This window comes from Arachis stenosperma, chromosome 10 (assembly GCF_014773155.1).
Source record: "Arachis stenosperma cultivar V10309 chromosome 10, arast.V10309.gnm1.PFL2, whole genome shotgun sequence".
NCBI classification, from domain to species: Eukaryota; Viridiplantae; Streptophyta; class Magnoliopsida; order Fabales; family Fabaceae; genus Arachis; species Arachis stenosperma.
The window spans coordinates 72,443,956-72,468,510 of NC_080386.1; the positions used below are offsets into that span (position 1 = coordinate 72,443,956).

At 41.9% G+C, this 24,555-nt stretch overlaps 1 long non-coding RNA gene across 1 annotated transcript; it reads right to left on the reverse strand.

Moving 5' to 3' along the window:
- Positions 1-2,888: 2,888 nt before the first annotated feature.
- Positions 2,889-3,731, reverse strand: LOC130955041 (uncharacterized). Its single transcript, XR_009076568.1, has 3 exons — positions 3,670-3,731; positions 3,131-3,175; positions 2,889-2,959 (listed from the first exon to the last, which is right to left on the reverse strand). It is a non-coding gene; the product is annotated as an uncharacterized LOC130955041 (long non-coding RNA).
- Positions 3,732-24,555: the final 20,824 nt, after the last annotated feature.

Here is a 24,555-nt window from a genome sequence, read left to right on the forward strand (position 1 = left end):
GTAAATCGAATCAATTCGATTTAATACCACTACAACAAAACAGCATTTTGACGACGATTTTTTTTAATGCTTGGTGACGGTTTTAACTGTCACTAAATATTTTTGCGACGGCTAAAAAAAGCGTCACAGATTTGAGCGTCGCCAGCTGGCATAGTGACGGTTTTGGACCACCGTTGGTAAGGAGTGTCGCTAAATTATTTGTGACGGTTTTTAAAGTATAAAACCGTCACTAATTTGTAACACTTGTAAACGTATTTTTTATATTATATTTCGCGACATTTTAAAACTGTCATTAAATTACTAAATCCTGTGACAGTTTTTTCTTATATCTTTGTGACTGTTTTAAACAGTCACAATATTTAGCAACAATTTAAAACCATCACTAAGTTACTTGTCTTTATGACAGTTCTTAGGTATATTTAGTGACTATTTAAACTGTCGCAATATTTTTAGTGACAGTTTTTTGAATTAAAACCATCACTAAGTTACTAATTTCTGTGATAGTTTTTCCTGTACTTAGTGACGGTTTTAAACTGTCATAATCTCTCCAACATCAAAACTTTCTTTTATTAATTATTACAAAAATTATTTCTATTATAAATAATAATTTATATGTATATAAATACTACAACATCAAAAGTTTCCTTCTTAATAAAATTTTCTACACCAAAATATTTATACAATCATAGATCTAATTCATTGTTCATTTGATTCAAAATTCATGTATCTATAAAGAGTAAATACTACCATACACAATAAAAGTATCAACCCTGTAACATAATTCATATATCTAAGTGCTAAATAAATATATGATATTCGGTTCTTGATGGTCCACTTGTAGTAGCAGATTGCATAAAACCTCTTGTGCAAGAGCTTCTCAAATTCAACTTCAACTTCAGTGGTTTTTCCTCTATGAAAAATACCTCTGACAAAGTAAGATCATCACATAAATACTAGATTTACAAGATAGGAACAAAAATATCTAAGGGTAATAATGGAAAACAACTAACTTACTAGTGTTGCTCAACTGGTTCAAAATGAAATGGGTCAGAGTTTGCATCATTGAGCCTGAAAGCAACACCGGATAAATTGCACATGTTTGGATTTAGTCCCAGCAACAACATAACAAACCATTTAAAACAATGTACAATGAACGATAGCATACCAAAATCAATCAAGGAAGGATAATTGATGGTCATCCACCGCACTTTATAGCCTATGATTTTTCTACCATGAACAGATTATACCTCGTATGCATTCTGAAGTTCCTTGAAAGCTTCTGCAGCCTTTTCATTACCCATATTTTTGTTGGGATGAATCAACATTGCCTGATAACCAGTGAAAACAGACTATTAGAAATAACGAGAATTATCAAGTAACAATTAGTGAAGCTATTAAAGGAAATGTGACTTGCATACTACAAGCAACTAGATACAACCAAATTCCAATAGCACATAAATCTGCAATGTAAAAGTCATCAAAGATGTCAAACACTCGAGTTGCATGATGTGGCTTGTCATTGGAGGGTGATGAGAGAAGATATTTTAGAAAGAATAAATGTTTATTGCCTTCACTGCCAAAACAAGTATTTTGACCAAATAACAAAAGAGAAAGAATCAAGCAGGAGATAAGCATGGCGAAAAAGTATTCACCCATTACGGCCTACTTTTAAAGCTACCATATGATTTATGTATGTCAGAACTTGGACATAGAACTATAACTAATAGTACAATGTATGAGCCATAACAATATATATTCACGTCCTAGGGCTAAAACCAAAATTCTTTGCTAGAAAATACAAATAATGGTAGCCTATAAAATTCCCTAAGCTTATTTAATTATAGGTTATGACCATATTGGTAGGTTTATAAGGCATGTCAAAGATAAAATTTGGACGTACATATCTGGGATGAAGAGGAAGGGAGCTAAACTTAAATCTGATAGACTAACTCAGGGTGTATCACGAAGCTAAAAGGTTCCCGGCTCATGTTTTTTATCCACAATTATTGTTGTAGTCATCATGTATGACATTGGAAATTATCCAATAATCTGTTCTCTTGTTATGCATTGAGACTTTAGATTTAGTGTATGACATTGGTGCCTGAATATAACAGAGTATACAAAATGCTCTAAAAAGTAGATAACAATAAATAAAGTGTGTTTAAAGAGCTCACAAAATTGTGATTGAAAACACACCCATTTCCCCTGTAAAATTACCTTTGGGGAAAAGTAAATCAACTATTTCTTTTTATTTAAAAGTAATTTTAACCCTTTCAGTTTGCAACATATGCTTCAACATTCATGCTCATTCAAACTATTTCACTATTGTCGGTGTAATTAAGCTTATGGAAAGAATACTTTCATCTTATCATACTAAGTTCTGCTCACACTATGACATACAAAGATGATAGTTCTCCTTTGGAGATCAAAGCGGGAACTATAATTCAGTAGGTGAAGCATAGGATCAAAAATTACAGTTCCACTCAATAATCCTGGTTAAGAAGAACCCCACCCAAAAGTTCAAGTTCCACAATTCATAATTTTCCTCAATTTCAAAGTTGCTAAAAAACAATAAATACAAAATAAAAAATTAAACTAAAGAAAGAAAAGGTTAAACACTAATTTTTATTCATACAATTGCACGGCAATAAAGTGGGATTCAGCTATTACATTATGCCTCTTCTGGAAATTCCTTCAAATGACACAAAATCTTAAAAAAGCTTAGCTTATTAATAATTGCATAAAAAATTAAAGCCAAGACATCTAGAACATTCAATTGGTTTCACCTGGATCCATAATGTTCTTAGTTAATAAATCCAGAGGCTTTTGTTCTTCTTACGAAAGAAAATTGATATGAAATTAGGGCAAGCAATCACATTGCAGCCAATAAACACACTTCACAATAAAGAGTAACTCACCTCTCACCACAATGAGGACACTCAAAAGCCGACAACAAAATCTGCACAAAAGTTAAAGGCAACAATGCATTATGCTTACATACCATAATCACAAATTCATGCTTCAAAAATTAATCATATAATTAAAGCACACAATAAATTTCTATTTAAAAAGACAAAGAAAGAAATTATTGAAGCATTACCATAACTCAATAAGGATAAAGCACACATACCTTTCTGAAGTGAGGAATTAAAGTGAGTAAAAATCTTGTAATCCACTGCGAAACACAATAGAAATGAAATTAAAATCACTCTAAAAGGGGATATTATTATAGTGGAGGAGTGCTACTTGTCGAAGAGAGAGCTTGAAGCCTTGAAACAGAGAGAGATGACGAGGAGAGGTCTACCATATCAGTGCATCAATTTTATATTATCTATCCTTCTAATTAGAAATGTATCAAGTCAGCCATAATTTTAGTTGAAACATTTCATCGAACAGGTTGTGTGCAAGTAAAATCAAAATAAATTTTAAAACAAACAAAATTTAAAGCTTCCAACAAAACAATCCTCCATATAATAAGATACAAAGCATGATCTCTCAGACGAAGAATCAATGAAAAATTTAAAATCACAAGTAACAGTACCAAAGAATAACAATCATGTATAGGTTATTTGATTTACATTAATCCATTCACAATTTCACATTAAAAAATTAGCAAACAAAGCATAAAAGGAAGAGAAGAACCGAAGAAGTGAAAGTAGTGCGACTAACCTTCGATGGAGACACGAACGGAGACCGGCGGCGACACGGCGGCGACACGGCGGTGAGCTACTCCAACCTCGAATAGAGAAGACAGGGAGGACGCTGAGCTACAAGAGAGGGCCTGGGCTACAAGAGAGGACGCGGAGGCACCGACAGTACGGACGACGGTGACATTGTCTCAGAATCGTTGCAAAGAGAACTTAGGGTTTTGGCTGGGTGATTTTGAACTTTGCTTGAGTTCAGAGATAGTGATTCATGAACAGGGGGTGTTGGGGGAAGGGGGTGAGTGAGGGCTGAACGTTGGGGGAAAAAACCAAAACGGTGCCGTTTAACAAGCACCATCCAATTTCATTTTAAAATATAGAAATGGTTATCAGAAATAGAAAATAAAAAAAGAAAAAAGAGAGAAAGGAATAAATTGCTAGTGACACTGAAAAAATTATATAAATAAGTGTCACTATTTTATTTAATAACGACTGTTTAAATAAGGGTCATAAAATAAGTGTAGCTATTCATCTAATTTGGTGTAGTGTACTTAATTGTTATAATGTTCGAATTAGACTTATTCTGCTTACTACTTAAATTAAATGATAATTTAATTGATATAATTTAATTATTTTTCAAGTTACATATATAGTATAAATATGGTTGGTCTTTTTTATATTATATAACTATTTGTTATTTTCGACTCTGAAAAAATTCAAGTTTTAACTCTTATGCCATTTTAGAGAGTTATATTTTATGATAACTTTTTTCACATAAAAAATCTTGGTAATGATTCTTTAGTCATAGGATAATTTTTAATGAATTTTTAGAAATCTAATAAACCACTTTTTTATGGTTTATCTTGTGCTAAATTGAGTGATTCTTATCAATTCTTTGCACACTTATTCATAAAATCTGCATGATTTTACAAGTTCTTTCCAATTTTGTTCTATGATTGAAAACTTGCTTCCTAAGTCCTTAAATTGTCAATTTTTAAATCCCCTTTATACTATTCGATGCCGTGATCTGTGTGTTAAGTGTTTTCAGGCTTTATAGGGCAGGAATGGCTCAGAGGATGGAAAGGAAGCTTACAAAAATTGAAGGAACACAAGAGACTAAGGAGCTAACCAGCGAGGACCGATGCGCACGCGTGGCTCACACGTGCGCGTGACTTGGAGCTTTTCATAGCGACGCGTACGCGTGACAAGTGAAGTTGCACAGCGACGCGTACGCGTGACACTCGCAGAAGATCATCGATGCGTACGCGTGACGTGCGTCACGTGCTGCAACTGCAGAAGACATTGGGGGCAATTTTAGGCTGAGTTTGGACCTAGTTTTCGTCCCAGAAACACAGACTAGAGCCAGGGGACAGCAGAGATTCAACACACATTCTCATTCACTAGTTTTAGTTTTCGTTTTTGAATCTTGGAGAGAATTTAATACTTTCTCTAGGGTTCTTCACATTCATAGATTTTCTAGTTTTATACCTTTGGATTGGATATTGAAAAGAGTTACTACGCCCGTTTGAAGTCTCTGTCATTACAGTTTGTTTCCTTATTTCCTTACTCTTTTATTTTCCATTCAGTTTGTTCAGAGTTACATATGGATATCTTTGATTTTGGAAAGTATTAATGCAAGAGTTATTTTTACATTTAAATTCATCAATTGTTTGAATGTCATCTTCCCTTAACTTATTATTTCAAAAATATTGCTTTTACTAAATTAATTTTAATTACCATGTCTCCTTTCTACTCCCTTTACATGTTTGCGACAATGGCATCCATGTCAATGGAGTAGGCTCCCAACTTGACTTTAAAGTTGATTAATAGGAGACTCTTGAGTTGGAATACTCGAGTGTTAATTTGTAATTGGAAGTTGTTGCCTGACTCTCTAGCCACTAATGCTAATCCTTCCCTAGGAGAGGATTAGGACTTGTGAATCAGAGTTGGTTCAGTTACTTGACTTTCCTTTATTCGGTAAAGGATAACTAAGTAGAAACAACAATCTTTTACTATTACTCTTGGGAAAATTCAACAAGGATAAAACTTCCGATTAATCTTCTCCTAGTCAAGAATTTTTATTTCAATTACATAAAACCTCGTGTTAATTTTTATTGCTTTAATTGATAGTCATTTATTTCTCTATTCCCCAATTCTAAAATTTCTCAGAAAACTCTTGACTAATAAATTGCACTCTTTTGTCAACTCGTTGGGAGACGACCTGGGAATTCTACTCCCAGTATTTTATTCTTAAAATTGTGACAACTCTTTTTAAATTGATAAGCAGAATTTTCGTCGGTTAAGAACTGTACCTGCAACGTTATTCCTATTATAAATTCTTAATCGGCAATTTTCCGCCCATCAATTTTTGGCTCCATGATAAACTGCTATTTTGTGATTCATATTGTATTTAATTGTGTGGTTTTATCAAGTCTTCGCCCACTTATTCATATGATTTGCATGTTTTTACAATTCCTTCCTAAAAATATTCTATGATTGAAAACCTGCTTCCTAAAGACCTTTTAGTTGTATATTTTTATTTTCCTTCGTACCATTCGATACCGTGATCTGTGTGCTAAGTGTTTCAGGCTTCATAGGGCAGGAATGGCATAAGGAATGATGAGGAAGCGTGCAAAAGTAGAAGGAACACAAGGAATTGAGGAGATGACCAGCGAGAAGTCACGCGGTCATATGGCTCACGCGACTGCGCGAAATGGAAGAAATCACAGTGACGCGCTCGCGTGCCTGACGCGACCGTGCGGATTGGAAGCTGCACGAACGACGCGAATGCGTGGACGACGCGCACGCGTGGTACGAAAAACGCTGAGTGACGCGAACGCGTAAACGACGCGGCCGCGTGACGTGCGCAATCTGCAGAATTACAAAAGTCGCTGGCACATATTCTGGACCACATTTCAACCCAGTTTTCGGCCCAGAAATACAGATTAGAGCCAGGGAACATGCAAAGACAAGAATAACAATTCATTCCGCATAATTTCAAGTTTTTAGATCTGATTTTACTCATCCTCTAGGTTTTTCTCTTTTGACATTCAGAAATTAGGATTTGAAGATTTTTGGCTTTAGCTTTTGAGAAGAGTCTACCTCCGGTACTGGTCATCATAGTTTGTTATTTACTTTTCATTTACTCTTCCATATTCCTAATTTTTCCAGAGTTGACATTGGATTATTTTCATAGTTTATTAATACAAAACTATTTTTACTTTTAATTAATCTCTTTCATTATTATTTATTATGTCTTCTCTTATTTCTCTCATTGATTTTGTGAAGTTTAAAATTATGATGATGGAGTAGTCCCCCAACTTGATTGGGAGTTGATTAAAAGGAGAACCTTGAGTTAGAATACTCAAGAGTTCAATTGTAATTGGTTCATTGTTGGTTGGCTTGTTAGTCACTAACTATAATCTTTCCCAAGGGAGAGGATTAGGACTTGTGAATAGAAGTTGACTTTTAATTTGACTTTCCTTCATTCATTGAGGGTTAACTAAATGTAAACAATGACTAATTATTAATTGCTCTTGATAAAATTTTAACAAGGATAGAACTTCTAATTAATCTTCTCTCGGTCAAGATTTTATTTAAATCATATAATTTCTCTAATTTAATTTTCTGTTCATCAAACTCAAAACCCCTTTTGAAAACCTCTGATTGATAAAATAGCACATCTTCCTGCAACTCGTTGGGAGACGACCTGGGACTCATACTCCCAGTATTTTATTTCTAAAATTTGTGACAACCCTTTTTCTAAATTGATAAGTGGATTTTCACCGGTTAAGAATTGTACTCGCAACGCTATTTCTCTCATTAATTCTTAATCTATCAATTTCCGCTCACGTCAATTTTTGGTGCTGTTGCTGTGGAGTTGCAATAGTGTGCTAATTTATTGATTGGAATCTATTTAATTGCATTTTTTCTTTTTATTTTGTTACTATGAGCTGCACATTTCTTTCATTAAGTGACGCGTTCACTTCCTTATCCAAGCTTGCTAGTATTTGACCCTGAGATTGAAAGAACTATTTCACGTATAGGGCAAGCTCGGTGTCGGCTAGTCCTCTCCGAGGACAAATCTGAAACGTCATCTAAGGAAGAAACAAGCTCCCCCTCTACTGATCCAGTTGATTCACGTGCAGGTGACATGGCAGCACCTAGGAGAGTCACTATCCAGGAGGCTGGAGCCCCTGATTTTACACTACAACTATACCAGGCACGCCACCCAGCAGTGGTTGTGGATTTTGAAATAAAGACTGCACTACTCAACTTGATGCCCAAGTTTCATGGCTTACCTGCTCAAGAGCCTATCAAGCACCTTAGAGATTTTCAGACAGCTTGTTCTACCGTTAAGCGTGATGGTACTGATGAAACTTCTATTCTGTTAAAAGCTTTCCCATTCTCTCTTGATGGGAAAGCTAGTTTAGTATAAATAGAACTTTTTACTATTGTACTAGTGTCTAGTCTTTTGACCACATCTTTGGATGTTTAGTTCTTAGACTTTGGGGGCAGGCCATTCGGCCATGCCTGGACCATCACTTATGTATTTTCAACGGTGGAGTTTCTACACACCATAGATTAAGGGTATGGAGCTCTACTGTACCTCGAGTTTCAATGCAATTACTACTATTTTCTATTCAATTCAGTTTATTCCTGTTCTAAGATATTCGTTGCACTTCACTATGATGAATGTAATGATCCGTGACACTCATCATCATTCTCACCTATGAACGTGTGACTGACAACCACTTTCGTTCTACCTTAGACTGAACGCATATCTCTTGGATTCCTTAATCACAATCTTCGTGGTATAAGCTAGAATTGTTGGCGGCATTCATGAGAATCCGGAAAGTCTAAACCTTGTCTGTGGTATTCTGTGTAGGATTCAGGGATTGAATGGCTGTGACGAGCTTCAAGCTCGCGATTGTTGGGCGTGATGACAAACGTAAAAGAATCAATAGATTCTATTCCGACATGATCGAGAACCGACAGATGATTAGTCGTGCTATGACAAGAGCATTTGGACCTTTTTCACTGAGAGGATGGGATGTAGCCATTCACAATCGTGATGCCCTACATACAGCTTACCCTGGAAAGGAGTAAGAAAGATTGAAGGAAGGTAGTAGGAAAGCAGAGATCCAACAGGGACAAACATCTCCATACACTTGTCTGAAATTCTCACCAATGATTTACATAAGTATTTCTATCTTTATTTTCTATTTATTTATTATTATTATTCAAAAATTCCATAATCCTTTATTATCTGCCTAATTGAGATTTACAAGATGACCACAGCTTGCTTCATACCAACAATCTCCGTGGGATCGACCTTTACTCACGTAAGGTTTATTACTTGGACGACCCAGTGCACTTGCTGGTTAGTTGTGCAGAGTTGTGAAGAAAGTGCTGAGTTAGTATATGCGCATACCAAGTTGAATGCCATTATTAGAAATCATAATTTCGTGCACCAACCAACTTACTAAAGCAGATGCAACTAAGTCAACAATAAGCTCAGTAAGTTCACCCTTCTCCACCATAGCACAACCAACAGTTGGTTCCACAAAGAGTATGCGGGATCTGTGCCGATTACAGTCATTATACTGATGAATGTCTGCAACTCCAATAGGAAGACCACACTGTGGCAGCCACCCACAACTTCTATGACCGCCCCAATTAAGGGTACAATCAAGGTGGCGGCTACAACCATGGATGGCAGGATAACCCCAACCAAGGCTGGAGAGATAATTCTAACTAGGGTTGGAGGGACAATCATAACAGAGGAGTCAGAGATAACAATGGAAACCAGAGGTGGAATAATGGTGCACGAAATTGTGATCACTACAACTTCGCACAACTAACCAGCAAGTGCACTGGGTCGTCCAAGTAATACCTTACGTGAGTAAGGGTCGATCCCACGGAGATTGTTGGTATGAAGCAAGCTATGGTCACCTTGTAAATCTCAGTCAGGCAGACTCAAATGGGTATAGTGATAAACGAATAAAGCATAAAGATAAAGATAGAGGTACTTATGTATATCATTGGTGAGAGCTTCAGATAAGCGTATGAAGATGCCTTCCCTTCCGTCTCTCTGCTTTCCTACAGTCTTCATCCAATCCTTCTTACTCCTTTCCATGGCAAGCTCGTGTAGGGTTTCACCGTTGTCAGTGGCTACCTCCCATCCTCTCAGTGAAAATGTTCCCATGCTCTGTCACAGCATATGGCTAATCAGCTGTCGGTTCTCGGTCAGGCCGGAATAAAATCCATCGATCCTTTTGCGTCTGTCACTAACGCCCCGCCTGCTAGGAGTTTGAAGCACGTCACAGTCATTCAATCATTGAATCCTACTCAGAATACCACAGACAAGGTTAGACCTTCCGGATTCTCTTGAATGCCGCCATCAGTTCTCGCCTATACCACGAAGACTCTGATCTCACGGGATGGCTGGCTCGTTTGTCAGGCGAGCACTCGGTTGTCAGGCGATCAACCATGCATCATGTATCAGGAATCCAAGAGATAAACACTAGAGCCTTGATTGCTTGTAGAACAGAAGTGGTTGTCAGTCACCTTGTTCATGAGTGAGAATGATGATGAGTGTCACGGATCATCACATTCATCAAGTTGAAGAATAAGTGATATCTTGGACAAAGAACAAGCGGAATTGAATAGAAGAACAATAGTAATTGCATTAATACTCGAGGTACAGCAGAGCTCCACACCTTAATCTATGGTGTGTAGAAACTCCACCGTTGAAAATACATAAGAACAAGGTCTAGGCATGGCCGTGAGGCCAGCCTCCCAATGATCTAAGATAGCATAAAACTCAAAGATAGCTACCAAGATGTCAAATACAATAGTCAAAGGTCCTACTTATAGAAAACTAGTAGCCTAAGGTGTACAAAGATGGGTAAATGACATAAAAATCCACTTCCGGGCCCACTTGGTGTGTGCTTGGGCTGAGCAATGAAGCATTTTCGTGTAGAGACTCTCCTTGGAGTTAAACGCCAGCTTTGGTGCCAGTTTGGGCGTTTAACTCCCATTTTGGTGCCAGTTCCGGCGTTTAACGCTGGAATTTCTGAGGGTGACTTTGAACGCCGGTTTGGGCCATCAAATCTTGGGCAAAGTATGGACTATCATATATTGCTGGAAAGCCCAGGATGTCTACTTTCCAACGCCGTTGAGAGCGCGCCAATTGGGCTTCTGTAGCTCCAGAAAATTCACTTCGAGTGCAGGGAGGTCAGAATCCAACAGCATCTGCAGTCCTTTTGAGTCTCTGGATCAGATTTTTGCTCAGATCCCTCAATTTCAGCCAGAAAATACCTGAAATCACAGAAAAACACACAAACTCATAGTAAAGTCCAGAAAAGTGAATTTTAACTAAAAACTAATAAAAATATAATAAAAACTAACTAAAAGATACTAAAAACATACTAAAAACAATGCCAAAAAGCGTACAAATTATCCGCTCATCACAACACCAAACTTAAATTGTTGCTTGTCCCCAAGCAACTGAAAATCAAATAAGATAAAAAGAAGAGAATATACTATAGACTCCAAATTATCAATGAAACTTAGCTCCAAATTAGATGAGCGGGACTAGTAGCTTTTTGCCTCCAAACAGTTTTAGCATCTCACTTTATCCTCTGAGGTTCAGAATGATTGGCTTCTTTAGGAACTCAGAATCCAAATAGTGTTATTGATTCTCTTAGTTAAGTATGATGATTCTTGAACACAGCTACTTTATGAGTCTTGGCCGTGGCCCAAAGCACTCTGTCTTCCAGTATTACCACCGGATACATACATGCCACAGACACATAATTGGGTGAACCTTTTCAGATTGTGACTCAGCTTTGCTAGAGTCCCCAATTAGAGGTGTCCAGGGTTCTTAAGCACACTCTTTTTGCCTTGGATCACAACTTTATTTCTTTCTTTTTCTCTTTCTCTTTTTTTTTTTTTCGTTTTTTCTCCTTCTTTCTTTTTTATTTTTTTTGTATTCACTGCTTTTTCTTGCTTCAAGAATCATTTTTATGATTTTTCAGATCCTCAGTAACATGTCTCCTTTTTCATCATTCTTTCAAGAGCCAACAGTTTTAACATTCATGAACAACAAATTCAAAAGACATATGCACTGTTCAAGCATACATTCAGAAAACAAAAAGTATTGTCACCACATCAAACTAATTAAGCTAGTTTTAAAGATGAATTCGAAATCCTGTACTTCTTGTTCTTTTGTAATAAAAACAGTTTTCTTTTAAGAAAGGTGATGGATTCTGTTCCGGGGGTTACCTGAAACGTGTAGCTCGGTCGTCTGGAGAGGCCCGAGGTGGGGGTTCAGGGACCCGAGCTCGATATGTGGAGTGGTTGGTGGTTGTACCTGCAATGACACTCCGATGCTTAAGTTAGCATGGGTCCAAGCAGATAAGTGTAGAATGTGGAATGAATGAAATACCTGGGTGCTCCAGTGCATTTATAGTAGTTGGCCGTGATCTTCCCTGGATAAGATATTCTTATCTTATCTTTATCTTTGGGAGTTTTATCCCTATCTTTGTGGAACCGCCCTTTCTAGGCCCTTTCGGCCTTTAGGTTTTGGGCTGCGTTCCTTTTGATGGGCCTTCCTTTGCTTGATTGTCCGAGGTCCGACTTTTAGGCGTGGGCCTTAGGGCGAGGTCGGACCTTTTCATGGATTTGCCGAGTTGGAGGAGCCCGGTCAGGGTATGAACAGTGCCCCTGCCCGAGTTCGTCCTTTTTGGGAGGTCGAGCTTGGGCATAGTAGTTTTTCAAAATTCAAAAATGGCCGTTTCTGCATTTATTGCATTTTACCGTTTCTCCTCGATTTCCGTTCGGGCTCTGTGAAGGCATTATTTATTTGCTCCCTTCATTTTTCTTCGTTTATTCTGTTCCTTTCTTGTTTTTCTAAGTTTCGCCATCTCCTTTTTCGAGCACCGCTTCTCTTTCTTTGTTTCTTCTTCCCCGAATCTTTCCGTGTGTCTTTCCGGGGTTTCCTCTGCGCCGCCGCTTCGTTCTCCTTGCTTCGGAGCTCTTCGCCTTCGTTTTCTTTCTTCCAGGTTTGTTCTTCTGTTTCTATTTTCTTGTGATCATATGCTTCTGTTCTTTGTGTGGCTCTTGTTTGTTTCTTTATGCCTGGGTTGCCCCGAAAAGAGGCGCCGCCATTGCTTTGTTTGTATATGGGGGGCTCTTTTTGTTTTTCTGGTACTTTGTTCCGGGTTGCCGCATTTTCTTTGTTGGGTTTTTGTTTCTTGCTTGGCTGAACGGGTTTTTCGCTGTCTGCTTTATGTGATTTTTGCTTGCTTTTGTATTTCTTCTTTGTAGGTAAGAGTTTTATGTCTCGAAAGGTTCTTCAGGCGATGTCGACCAAGATTCCAAGTGGTCTTGGTTGGGTAGACCCTCTTCCTCTAAAAGTCCCTTCTGTGGTAGATTCTGAATATTTGGCTAGGTTCCGTAGGCACTGTAGCATATGTGAGAATAGAGAGTCTGAGAGGGATTATGAACTAGTAGCCCCGGATTCCGAGGAGAGAGTTTGCTTCCCGCCTTTAGATAGTTCCGAGAAGCTCTTCTTTTATGCTTATGATTGTTTTTTCTCTAAGCTGAGTGTCCGACTTCCTTTTACCGACCTGGAGTCCGAGGTGTTGTGGTCTTGTAACCTTGCCCCTACGCAGCTCCATCCAAATTCTTGGGCGTTTTTAAAGCTGTTTCAACTTTTGTGTCAGTTTTTGGGCGTCGCTCCCTCTATTTCTCTTTTTTCCTACTTGTTTGTGTTGACGAAGCCGGGGTCGGGTGGAGGGAAGGTGTCTTGGGTCTCTTTTAGGGCTAACCAAGGGAGGAAGTTTTGTACCCTTTATGATGAGTCCTTTCACGATTTCAAGAACTTTTATTTCAAGGTCCGGGCTACTGGAGACGTCCGACCTTTCTTTCTGGATGAGAGTGGGGAGCCTTCTTTTCCTCTTTGTTGGCAGGAGAATGTAGTGTCTGCTAAGTATACTTTTGAGAGTCTAGATGAGGTTGAGCAGGCTTTTGTGGGTGTGGTGAGCAGTTTATGGGGTCGGGCACCTCACTTGGATACGAAGAAAATGTTGGGAGATCCAAGCCTTCTCCGTTCCGAGTTAGGTAGTTTCCCGACCTCTCCGAGATTCTTCTTTTTAGTATTTGGTTTTGCTTGTTTTTGGTGGAATTTCTGTTGTGGTAATCCTTTTCTTTTTATTTCTGCAGAGATGTCTTCTCAGGCGGATTCCATGAAGTTCCTCCGTCGGACGAAGAAGTCTGTGGCTGCTCGAAACATCGAGGCTGGGGAGGCTTCTGCCCGATCTTCTCCGCAGAAGACTACCGTGGGTGTTCAGACTCGGTCGAAGACTATTCCGACTCCCCAGTTCCGAGCTATAAATCAAGACCCTCCGACCTCCGGGCCTGCTACCTCTTCTCCTCCCCCGTTCTCGGGTCCTCCTCCCAAGAAGCAGAAGACCTCTCAAGAGCTTGCGGGTTTTAACGATAAGGATTTCGATGCTCTCGGTTGGATTGAACAGCATATTCTCCCTCAGACTTTTATTTCTACTGATGACGTGTCTATGGAGCACCATTTTCAATATATGGCGCGGAGTTGTGTTCGGATGGCCAGTCTTCATGCTGCTATTGCCCGGGAGTTCAAGAAATCCCCCATTGGTGCGACCAGCTCCCGACTTGAGAAGGCTCAGTCTGAGTTTGAGAGGATTAGTGAGCTGAAGGCTACTAGGATTACTGAGCTGGAGGCCTCTCTGGAGAAAGAGAAAGCTAAAGCTACCGCGGCTGTGGCGGCAGCGAAAGCATCTGAGGAGATGGCGAAGGCGGCGACGGGGAATTATACTCGGGTATACGCCGAGCTTGTGGAGACAAAGGAGAAGTTGCAATCTGCTCGGGATGATTTTTACGAGCTAGAGGGTCATGTGGCCAAGGGTATGGATGCTATGTTTGGCAATTTGAAGGATCAGGTCCGGGTTCTTGCTCCTGACCTGGATCTGAGTTTGTTTAGCACGGATAACGTTGTTGTGGAGGGAAAGATTGTTCCTGCTCCCAACGAGGATGAGGTTCCGGTGTCCGACCTTAATGTTCCGGTTGCGAACCCGACTTCACCTTTGGCCGGGGATGGATCTGGCGTGGAGGTTTCAAACCGAGATGATGGTGCAGTCAAGGCTGTCCCGATTTCTATGGTTCTTCCTCCGCAGCCTTCTACCGATGTGGAATCCGGAAAGGACCTTGATTCTCTGTAATCTTTTATTTTTGGTTTTTTGCCCGGCCTGTGGGCTCTTTTGTTTTTGGATGGTTTCTGTGAACGCTTTGGACGCTTTTCTGCCATTAGCTACTTGTAGTAACTTTTTAGCTTATTATGCGGTGTTTTGCTTTGACTTTTTGTTCCACTTTTATGCTTTTTAGTTGTTTTTTGGATAACAACTTTTTAGCTAGCGCTTGAAACTTCGTTTTTATCCTTTCCTTCGATTTCGTTTCTTCGCTTGTACTTTTTTAGTTGTTTTTGGATAACAACTTTTTTAGTAAGCGTTTTCGAAACTTCGTTTTATCCTTTCCTTCGATTTCGTTTCTTCGCTTGTACTTTTTTAGTTGTTTTTGGATAACAACTTTTTAGTAAGCGTTTTCGAAATCTTGGCTTTTGCCGTTTTTAAGGCTTCTTTCTTGGATCCGGGCTTTTTCTCGGACCTCGGGCGTTCGAGTACCTCCCTTTGTTGGGTCCGACCTTGTTTGGTCGGCCTTTTAAGTTATTTTTGTAATCTCTTTTTATTTGGCTTTTTGAGCCTTTTCAGAGTTGCTTTATAACTTCTCACATTAATTTGAACCTCGTCGCTTTATCTTTGCCGACCTCGTGTGGTCTCTTGGCAAATGATTTTTTGCGTTTTGCCGAGCATAAATTAATGCGCCTTGGCGGGGTACTTTCCAGGACTTGTTTCATTTATGAGGAAGGAGAAAAGAAAATAGAAAAATTTGATTAGTATTAAAAAAGAAGGAATATTTACAGAGTGTTTACCCTTGACTAGGTCGGGTGTCTTTATTTAACCGGGTGTCTCATTAAAAAACCCTTGTAGGGAAAAAGAGTACACCTCGGGTTAAATTTTTCTAGCTGTAGTACCGTCTTAGATTGCAGGCGTGCCAGGCCCTGGGCAGCTCATTGCCTTCTAGGTCGGATACTTTGTAGTAGCCTGTCCCTAAGACTTCTGTTACTTTGTAGGGTCCTTTCCAATTTGCAGCTAGCTTTCCTTCTCCCGACTTTTGTGTTCCGATGTCATTTCGGATTAGAATTAGGTCGTGAATGGAGAAGCTTCGCTTTATTACTTTCTGATTGTATCTGAGTGCCGTTCGCCGCTTTAAGGCTTCTTCTTGGATTCGGGCTCTTTCTCGGACCTCGGGGAGGAGGTCGAGTTCTTCCCTTTGTGCCTGCGGGTTACCTTTTTCGTTGTAGAAGATGGTTCTAGGTGACCCTTCCTCTATTTCGATAGGAATCATTGCCTCCATCCCGTAGGCTAGTCGGAATGGTGATTCTCCCGTTGTAGAGTGTGGAGTTGTCCGATATGCCCATAGCACCTGGGGAAGCTCTTCGGCCCATGCCCCTTTGGCTTCTTGGAGCCTCCGTTTTAACCCGGCCAAGATAACTTTATTTGCAGCCTCTGCTTGTCCATTGGCTTGTGGGTGCTCGACTGAGGTGAATTGCTGTTTGATGTTTAGTTCGGCCACCAAGTTCTGAAAACTTGTGTCTGTGAACTGTGTTCCATTGTCTGTTGTGATGGAGTAGGGGACTCCGAACCTTGTGACAATGTTTTTGTATAGGAATTTGTGACTTTTCTGAGCCGTAATGGTGGCTAAGGGTTCAGCTTCGATCCACTTTGTGAAGTAGTCGACCCCTACTATGAGGTATTTGACTTGCCCCGGTCCTTGGGGGAACGGGCCGAGTAGGTCAAGTCCCCATTTTGCGAAGGGCCATGGTGCGGTGATGCTGATAAGGTCTTCGGGTGGTGCCTTGTGAAAATTGGCGTGTTTTTGGCAGGGGGGGCATATTTTCACAAATTCCGTTGCGTCTCTTTGCAAGGTCGGCCAGTAGAACCCGGCTCGGACTACTTTTTTGGATAATGCCCGAGCTCCGAGATGGTTCCCACACATGCCTCCGTGGACTTCTTCGAGGACGTTCTTTGTTTCTGAGGTCGGGACGCACCTAAGGAGGGGATTTGAGAATCCTCTTCTGTATAATACGTCGTGAATTAGCGTATAATTCTGGGCGTCTTTCGTGAGTCTTTTAGCTTCCTTTCTTTCGGCGGGAAGAGTTCCCGACTTCAGGTAGTTGAGTATGGGGGTCATCCATCCTTGCTGTTGGCTGGATATATTTAGCGTTTCTTCCCCTCTTAGCACGGAGGGAGATTGTAAGGTTTCCTGGAGGAGACTTCTGTTGTTGCCTCCGGGTTTGGTGCTGGCGAGCTTTGAGAGGGCGTCTGCCCGGGCGTTTTGTTCCCGAGGTATGTGCTGGATCTGTATTTCTGAAAAGCGGCGTAATTGTGCCTGTGTTTGGTCCAGGTATTTCTTCATAGTTGGGTCTTTGGCCTGGTAGCTTCCATTTACTTGTGACATGACGACCTGGGAGTCACTGAAGATCGTGATTTTCTGGGCTCCGACCTCTTCGGCTAGCTTTAGACCTGCTAGTAGGGCCTCGTATTCGGCTTGATTGTTTGAAGCCTGGAACTCGAATTTTAGGGATAGTTCTATCCGCGTTCCTTGGTCGCTTTCGAGTATAACCCCGGCTCCGCTTCCTGTTTTGTTTGAGGACCCGTCGACATACAGGTTCCATGAGAGTGGGGTTCCAGGGGTTTCAGTGTATTCTGCGATGAAGTCGGCTAGATACTGAGATTTTATGGCAGTCCGGGCTTCATAGTGGAGGTCGAACTCGGACAGTTCCACCGCCCATTGTAGTATTCGTCCTGCCAGGTCTGTTTTTTGCAGGATGTGTCTCATGGGTTGGTTTGTCCGGATTTTGATGGTGTGGGCTTGAAAGTAGGGACGGAGCCTCCGAGCTGTGAACACTAGGGCGTAGGCAAATTTTTCTATCTTTTGATAGTTTAATTCGGCCCCTTGTAGTGCTTTGCTTACAAAGTATATGGGGCGTTGTCCTTGGTCATTTTCTCGTATTAACGCTGAAGCGACTGCTCGATTTCCAACCGAGAGGTATAGTACGAGTTCTTCTCCTTTTAGAGGTCGGGTTAGGATTGGTGGTTGTCCGAGGAATTCCTTGAATTCTTGAAAGGCTTTTTCGCACTCCGGGGTCCATGAGAAGGGTTTCCCTTTCTTCAGGAGTGAGTAGAGAGGTAGTGATTTTATTGCTGATCCTGCCAAGAATCTTGATAGGGCGGCTAGCCTTCCATTCAGTTGTTGTACTTCTTTGACACACGTCGGACTCTTCATACTGAGTATCGCTTGGCATTTGTCCGGGTTTGCTTCGATGCCCCTTTGAGTCAGCATGAAGCCTAAGAACTTTCCGGCTTCGGCGGCGAAGGTGCACTTTGTCGGGTTAAGTCTCATGTTGTGTTTTCTGAGGGTGCCGAAGATACTGGTGAGGTCGGTCAGCAAGTTTCCGTCTTCTTGTGTCTTTACCAGCATGTCGTCGACGTACACCTCCAGCTGTAGTCCGATGTGCTCTGAGAACACTTTGTTCATTAGCCTCTGGTAGGTTGCCCCTGCGTTCTTCAGCCCGAAGGGCATTACTACGTAGCAGTAGTTTGCCCTTGGGGTTATGAACGAGGTCTTTTCTTGGTCGGGTTCGTACATCGGGATTTGATTGTATCCCGAGTATGCGTCCATGAAGGAGAGATATCTGTAGCCTGAGGCTGCGTCTACTAAGGTGTCGATGTTTGGTAGTGGATATGGGTCTTTGGGGCAGGCTTTGTTGAGATCCGTGTAATCGACGCACATCCTCCATTTTCCGTTAGGCTTTTTTACCAGGACCACGTTTGCGAGCCATAGGGGGTATTTTACTTCCCTAATGAACCCTGCATCTAGCAGTGCTTGTACCTGTTCTTCTATTGCTTGCATGCGCTCGGGTCCGAGCTTCCGGCGTCTTTGTTGGACCGGTCTGGATCCCGGGTATACTGATAGCTTATGGCACATCAGGTCGGGGCTTATGCCTGGCATGTCGGAGGCTTTCCATGCGAAGAGGTCGGAATTTCCCTTTAAGAGGGTTATGAGTTCCTCTTTTAGGCCTGCCTCAAGGTTTGCTCCTATGTTTGTTATTTTTTCAGGTGTGTTCCCAATTTGGACTTTTTCGGTTTCTCCCTCTGGTTGTGGCCGAAGATCTTCTCGGGCTTGAACTCGTCCGAGTTCTATTGTGTTGATCTCTTTCCCTTTTAGGCTCAGGCTTTCGTTGTAGCATCGCCGCGCTAGCTTTTGGTCGCCTTTTAGGGTAGCGATTCCTTTTGCGGTAGGGAACTTCATACAGAGGTGTGGGGTCGAGACTATTGCTGCCAATCTGTTTAGGGTTGGTCGCCCAATGAGGGCATTGTATGCTGAAGTGACGTCGACTATAATGTAGTCGATGCTTAATGTTTTAGATTGCTCGCCTCTTCCAAAGGTAGTGTGTAGCGAGATGTATCCTAAGGGACGGATCGGGGTGTCCCCTAGCCCAAATAGGTCGGTGGGATAGGCCTTTAGCTCTCTTTCTTCAAGTCCGAGCTTGTCGAAGGCCGTTTTGAACAGGATATCTGCTGAGCTTCCCTGGTCAATCAGGGTTCGATGTAAGTTGGCGTTTGCTAGGATAATGGTGATTACCATTGGGTCGTCGTGCCCGGGTATTATCCCTTGAGCATCTTCTCGGGTAAATGAGATAGTAGGTAATTCAGGCAGGGGACTGTCTTCTCGGACATGATAGACTTCTTTGAGGTGTCTTTTTCGTGAGGATCTGGATGTTCCTCCGCCTGCAAAACCTCCATTTATCATGTGTACGTGCCTTTCGGGGGTTCGCGGGGTTTGTTCGGCCCGACCTTCGTTATCTCCCCGCCTTCTCTTCCTGGTCTCTTCTCCTTTCTCTGCTATATATCTGTCGAGTTTTCCTTCTCTGGCTAGCTTTTCTATAACATTTTTTAGGTCGTAGCAGTTGTTAGTAGGATGACCGTAGAGTTTGTGATATTCACAGTACTCGGACCGATCTCTCCCCGCTCTCTTGTGTTTTAGAGGTCGGGGCGGGGGGATCTTTTCGGTGTGGCATACTTCTCTGTAGACGTCTACCAGGGAGACTCGGAGGGGGGTGTAGTTGTGGTACTTCCGTGGCTTGTCCGAGTTGGGTTCTTCTTTCTTCTTCTGTTCCCGATCTCGCTCTCGGAGTGGGTAGGTTGATTCCTTCCTAGAAGAGTCTCTTAGCTGGGAGGTTTCCTCCATGTTGATATATTTTTCTGCCCGCTCCTGCACCTCGTATAGGGAGGTCGGGTATCGTTTGGATAGGGATTGGCTAAACGGTCCCTCTTTTAGGCCGTTTGCTAGTCCCATGATGGCTGCTTCGGTGGGTAAGTGTTGTATGTCCAGGCAGGCTTTGTTGAATCGCTCCATGTATTCTCGGAGGGTTTCTTGGTTACCTTGTTTGATCCCGAGTAGACTGGGGGCATGTTTTGTCTTGTCCTTTTGAATAGAGAACCTTGTTAGGAATTTTTTGGTCAGGTCTTCGAAGCTGGTGATTGATCTTGGTGGCAGGTTGTCGAACCACTTCATGGCTGTCTTGGTGAGAGTGGTGGGGAAGGCTTTGCACCGAATCGCGTCGGAGGCGTCGACTAGGTACATTCTGCTTCTGAAATTGCTGAGGTGGTGACTTGGATCGGTGGTGCCGTCGTAGAGATCCATATCGGGTGGTTTGAAGTTTCGCGGTACCTTCTCCTTCATGATCTCTTGCGTGAAGGGATCATGGTTGCCTTCGGGGGTGGTGACGCGTTCTGTCCGGCCTTTCAAGTTGGCCTCTATCTTCCGCAGTTTTTCTTCCAATTCTCTGCGCTTTCGAGTCTCCCTCCTCAGATCTTGTTCAGTTTCTTTCTGTTTCCTTATGTCCTCTTCGAGTTGTTTCAGTCGGTTTTGTTGTGCCTGGACTGCTTCTAGAATTTCCGAGCTCTTTTCTTTTTCGGGATTTTGTGGATCTTTGTTTGGGAGTGATGTCTTTGGGTGATTCTGTTTGTTTCCTCCTGGAGTGCGTGGTGACAGTGGGCTGTCCGGACGTTCTCCGGTGTCAATTTCTTCCTCTTGTTCAGACGCAGCGCGGTCATTATTGTGAGGGTCGTCCGCCATGGTAGAGGGATGACTTCCAGGTCCCCGGCAACGGCGCCAATGTTCCGGGGGTTACCTGAAACGTGTAGCTCGGTCGTCTGGAGAGGCCCGAGGTGGGGGTTCAGGGACCCGAGCTCGATATGTGGAGTGGTTGGTGGTTGTACCTGCAATGACACTCCGATGCTTAAGTTAGCATGGGTCCAAGCAGATAAGTGTAGAATGTGGAATGAATGAAATACCTGGGTGCTCCAGTGCATTTATAGTAGTTGGCCGTGATCTTCCCTGGATAAGATATTCTTATCTTATCTTTATCTTTGGGAGTTTTATCCCTATCTTTGTGGAACCGCCCTTTCTAGGCCCTTTCGGCCTTTAGGTTTTGGGCTGCGTTCCTTTTGATGGGCCTTCCTTTGCTTGATTGTCCGAGGTCCGACTTTTAGGCGTGGGCCTTAGGGCGAGGTCGGACCTTTTCATGGATTTGCCGAGTTGGAGGAGCCCGGTCAGGGTATGAACAGATTCATAGGACATTCATAACTTTAAGGCATAGACACTAAGACACTAATGATCATAAGACACAAACATAGATAACATAAGCACTAAAATTCGAAAAACAGAAAAACAAAGAACAAGGAGATTAAAGAACGGGTCCACCTTAGTGATGGCGGCTTGTTCTTCCTCTTGAAGGTCTTATGGAGTTCTTGAGCTCCTCAATGTCTCTTCCTTGTCTTTGTTGCTCCTCTCTCATGATTCTTTGATCTTCTCTAATGATGATGGAGTGTTCTTGATGCTCCACCTTTAGTTGTCCCATGTTGGAACTCAACTCTCCTAGGGAGGTGTTAATTTGCTCCCAATAGTCTTGTGGAGGAAAGTGCATCCCTTGAGGCATCTCAGGGATCTCATGATGAGAGGGGTCTCTTGTTTGCTCCATCCTTTAGTAATGGGCTTGAGGTCATGCCTTCTCAGTTGAACCGGCTTTCCTCTTTGAGCTTCTCTTCCATTGAGCGCCCTCTTCACAAATGTCTATGAGGACTTGGTCCAACCTTTGATCAAAGTTGACCTTTCTTCATGGCCACAACTTTATAGAAGTGGTCTTGATGCACCCTTGAGATGAATCTCTCCATCTCCCATGACTCGGAGGTGAAAGCTTTTGCCTTCCCTTTCCTCTTTCTAGAGGTTTCTCTGGCCTTGGATGCCATAAATGGTTATGGAAAAACGAAAAAGCAACGCTTTTACCACACCAAACTTAAATTGTTGCTTGTCCCCAAGCAACTGAAAATCAAATAAGATAAAAAGAAGAAATGAGGAAGAAGGGAATGGCTTTGTGTTTCGGCCATTAGGGGAAGAAGTAGTGTTTAGGGTGTGTGAAAATGAAGGAGTGATGATGATAGTGGGATTTGATAGGTGGGGGTTTTTGGGGAAGAGGTATTAAGGTGATTGGTGAATGGGTGAAGAAGAGAGAGAGAGTGGTGGGGTTGGTGGGGATCCTGTGGGGTCCACAGATCCTGTGGTGTCAAGGAAAAGTCATCCCTGCACCAAATGGCATTCAAAATCACGTTTTGAGCCATTTCTGGCGTTAAACGTCGGGCTGGTGCCCATTCCTGGCGTTTAACGCCAGGTTCTTGCCCTTTTCTGGCGTTTAACGCCAGTCTGGTGCCCCTTTCTGGCGTTAAACGCCCAGAATGGTGCCAGACTGGGCGTTAAACGCCCAACTGCTAGCCTCACTGGCGTTTAAACGCCAGTGGGTTCTTCCTCCAGGGTGTGCTATTTTTCTTCCTGTTTTTCATTCTGTTTTTGCTTTTTCAATGGATTTTGTGACTTCTTATGATCATCAACCTACAAAAAACATAAAATAACAAAAGAAAATATATAAAATATAATCATTGGGTTGCCTCCCAACAAGCGCTTTTTTAATGTCAGTAGCTTGACAGAGGGCTCTCATGGAGCCTCACAGATACTCAGAGCAATGTTGGAACCTCCCAACACCAAACTTAGAGTTTGAATGTGGGGGTTCAACACCAAACTTAGAGTTTGGTTGTGGTCTCCCAACACCAAACTTAGAGTTTGACTGTGGGGGCTCTGTTTGTCTCTGATTTGAGAGAAGCTTTTCATGCTTCTTCTCCATGGTGACAGAGGGGTATCCTTGAGCCTTAAACACAAAGGATTCTTTATTCACTTGAATGATCAGTTCACCTCCATCAACATCAATCACAGCCTTTGCTGTGGCTAGGGAGGGTTTACCAAGGATGATGGATTCATCCATGCACTTCCCAGTCTCTAGGACTATGAAATCAGTAGGGATGTAATGGTCTTCAACTTTTACCAAAACATTCTCTACAAGTCCATGAGCTTGTTTTCTTGAGTTGTCTGCCATCTCTAGTGAGATTCTTGCAGCTTGTACCTCAAAGATCCCTAGCTTCTCCATTACAGAGAGAGGCATGAGGTTCACACTTGACCCTAAGTCACACAGGGCCTTCTTGAAGGTCATGGTGCCTATGGTACAAGGTATGGAAAACTTCCCAGGATCTTGTCTCTTTTGAGGTAATGTCTGCCTAGACAAGTCATCCAGTTCTTTGGTGAGCAAAGGAGGTTCAGTCTCCCAAGTCTCATTTCCAAATAACTTGTCATTTAACTTCATGATTGCTCCAAGGTATTTAGCAACTTGCTCTTCAGTGACATACTCATCCTCTTCAGAGGAAGAATACTCATCAGAGCTCATGAAAGGCAGAAGTAAGTCCAATGGAATCTCTATGGTCTCATTTTGAGCCTCAGATTCCCATGGTTCCACATTAGGGAACTCATTGGAGGTTGGTGCACGCCCATTGAGGTCTTCCTCTGTGGCGTCCACTTCCTCTCCTTCCTCTCCAGATTCGGCCATGGTTATGGCTTTGCACTCTCCTTTTGGATTTTCTTCTGTATTACTTGGGAGAGTACTAAGAGGGAGTTCAGTAACTTTCTTGCTCAGCTGTCCCACTTGTGCCTCCAAATTCCTAATGGAGGACCTTGTTTCAATCATGAAACTTTGAGTGGTTTTGATTAGATCAGAGACCATGGTTGCTAAGTCAGAGGGGTTCTACTTAGAGTTCTCTGCCTGTTGCTGAGAAGATGATGGAAAAGGCTTGCCATTGCTAAACCTGTTTCTTCCACCATTATTGTTATTGAAACCTTGTTGAGGTCTCTCTTGATTCTTCCATGAGAAATTTGGGTGATTTCTCCATGAAGAATTATAGGTGTTTCCATAGGGTTCTCCTAGGTAATTCACCTCTTCCATTGAAGGGTTCTCAGGATCATAAGCTTCTTCTTCAGATGAAGCATCCTTAGTACTGCTTGGTGCATTTTGCATTCCAGACAGACTTTGAGAAATCAAATTGACTTGTTGAGTCAATATCTTGTTCTGAGCCAGTATGGCATTCAGAGCATCAATCTCAAGAACTCCTTTCTTCTGACTTGTCCCATTGTTCACAGGATTCCTTTCAGAAGTGTACATGAATTGGTTATTTGCAACCATTTCAATGAGTTCTTGAGCCTCTGTAGGCGTCTTCTTCAGATGAAGAGATCCTCCAGCAGAGCTATCCAAAGACATCTTGGATAGTTCAGAAAGACCATCATAGAAAATACCTATGATGCTCCATTCAGA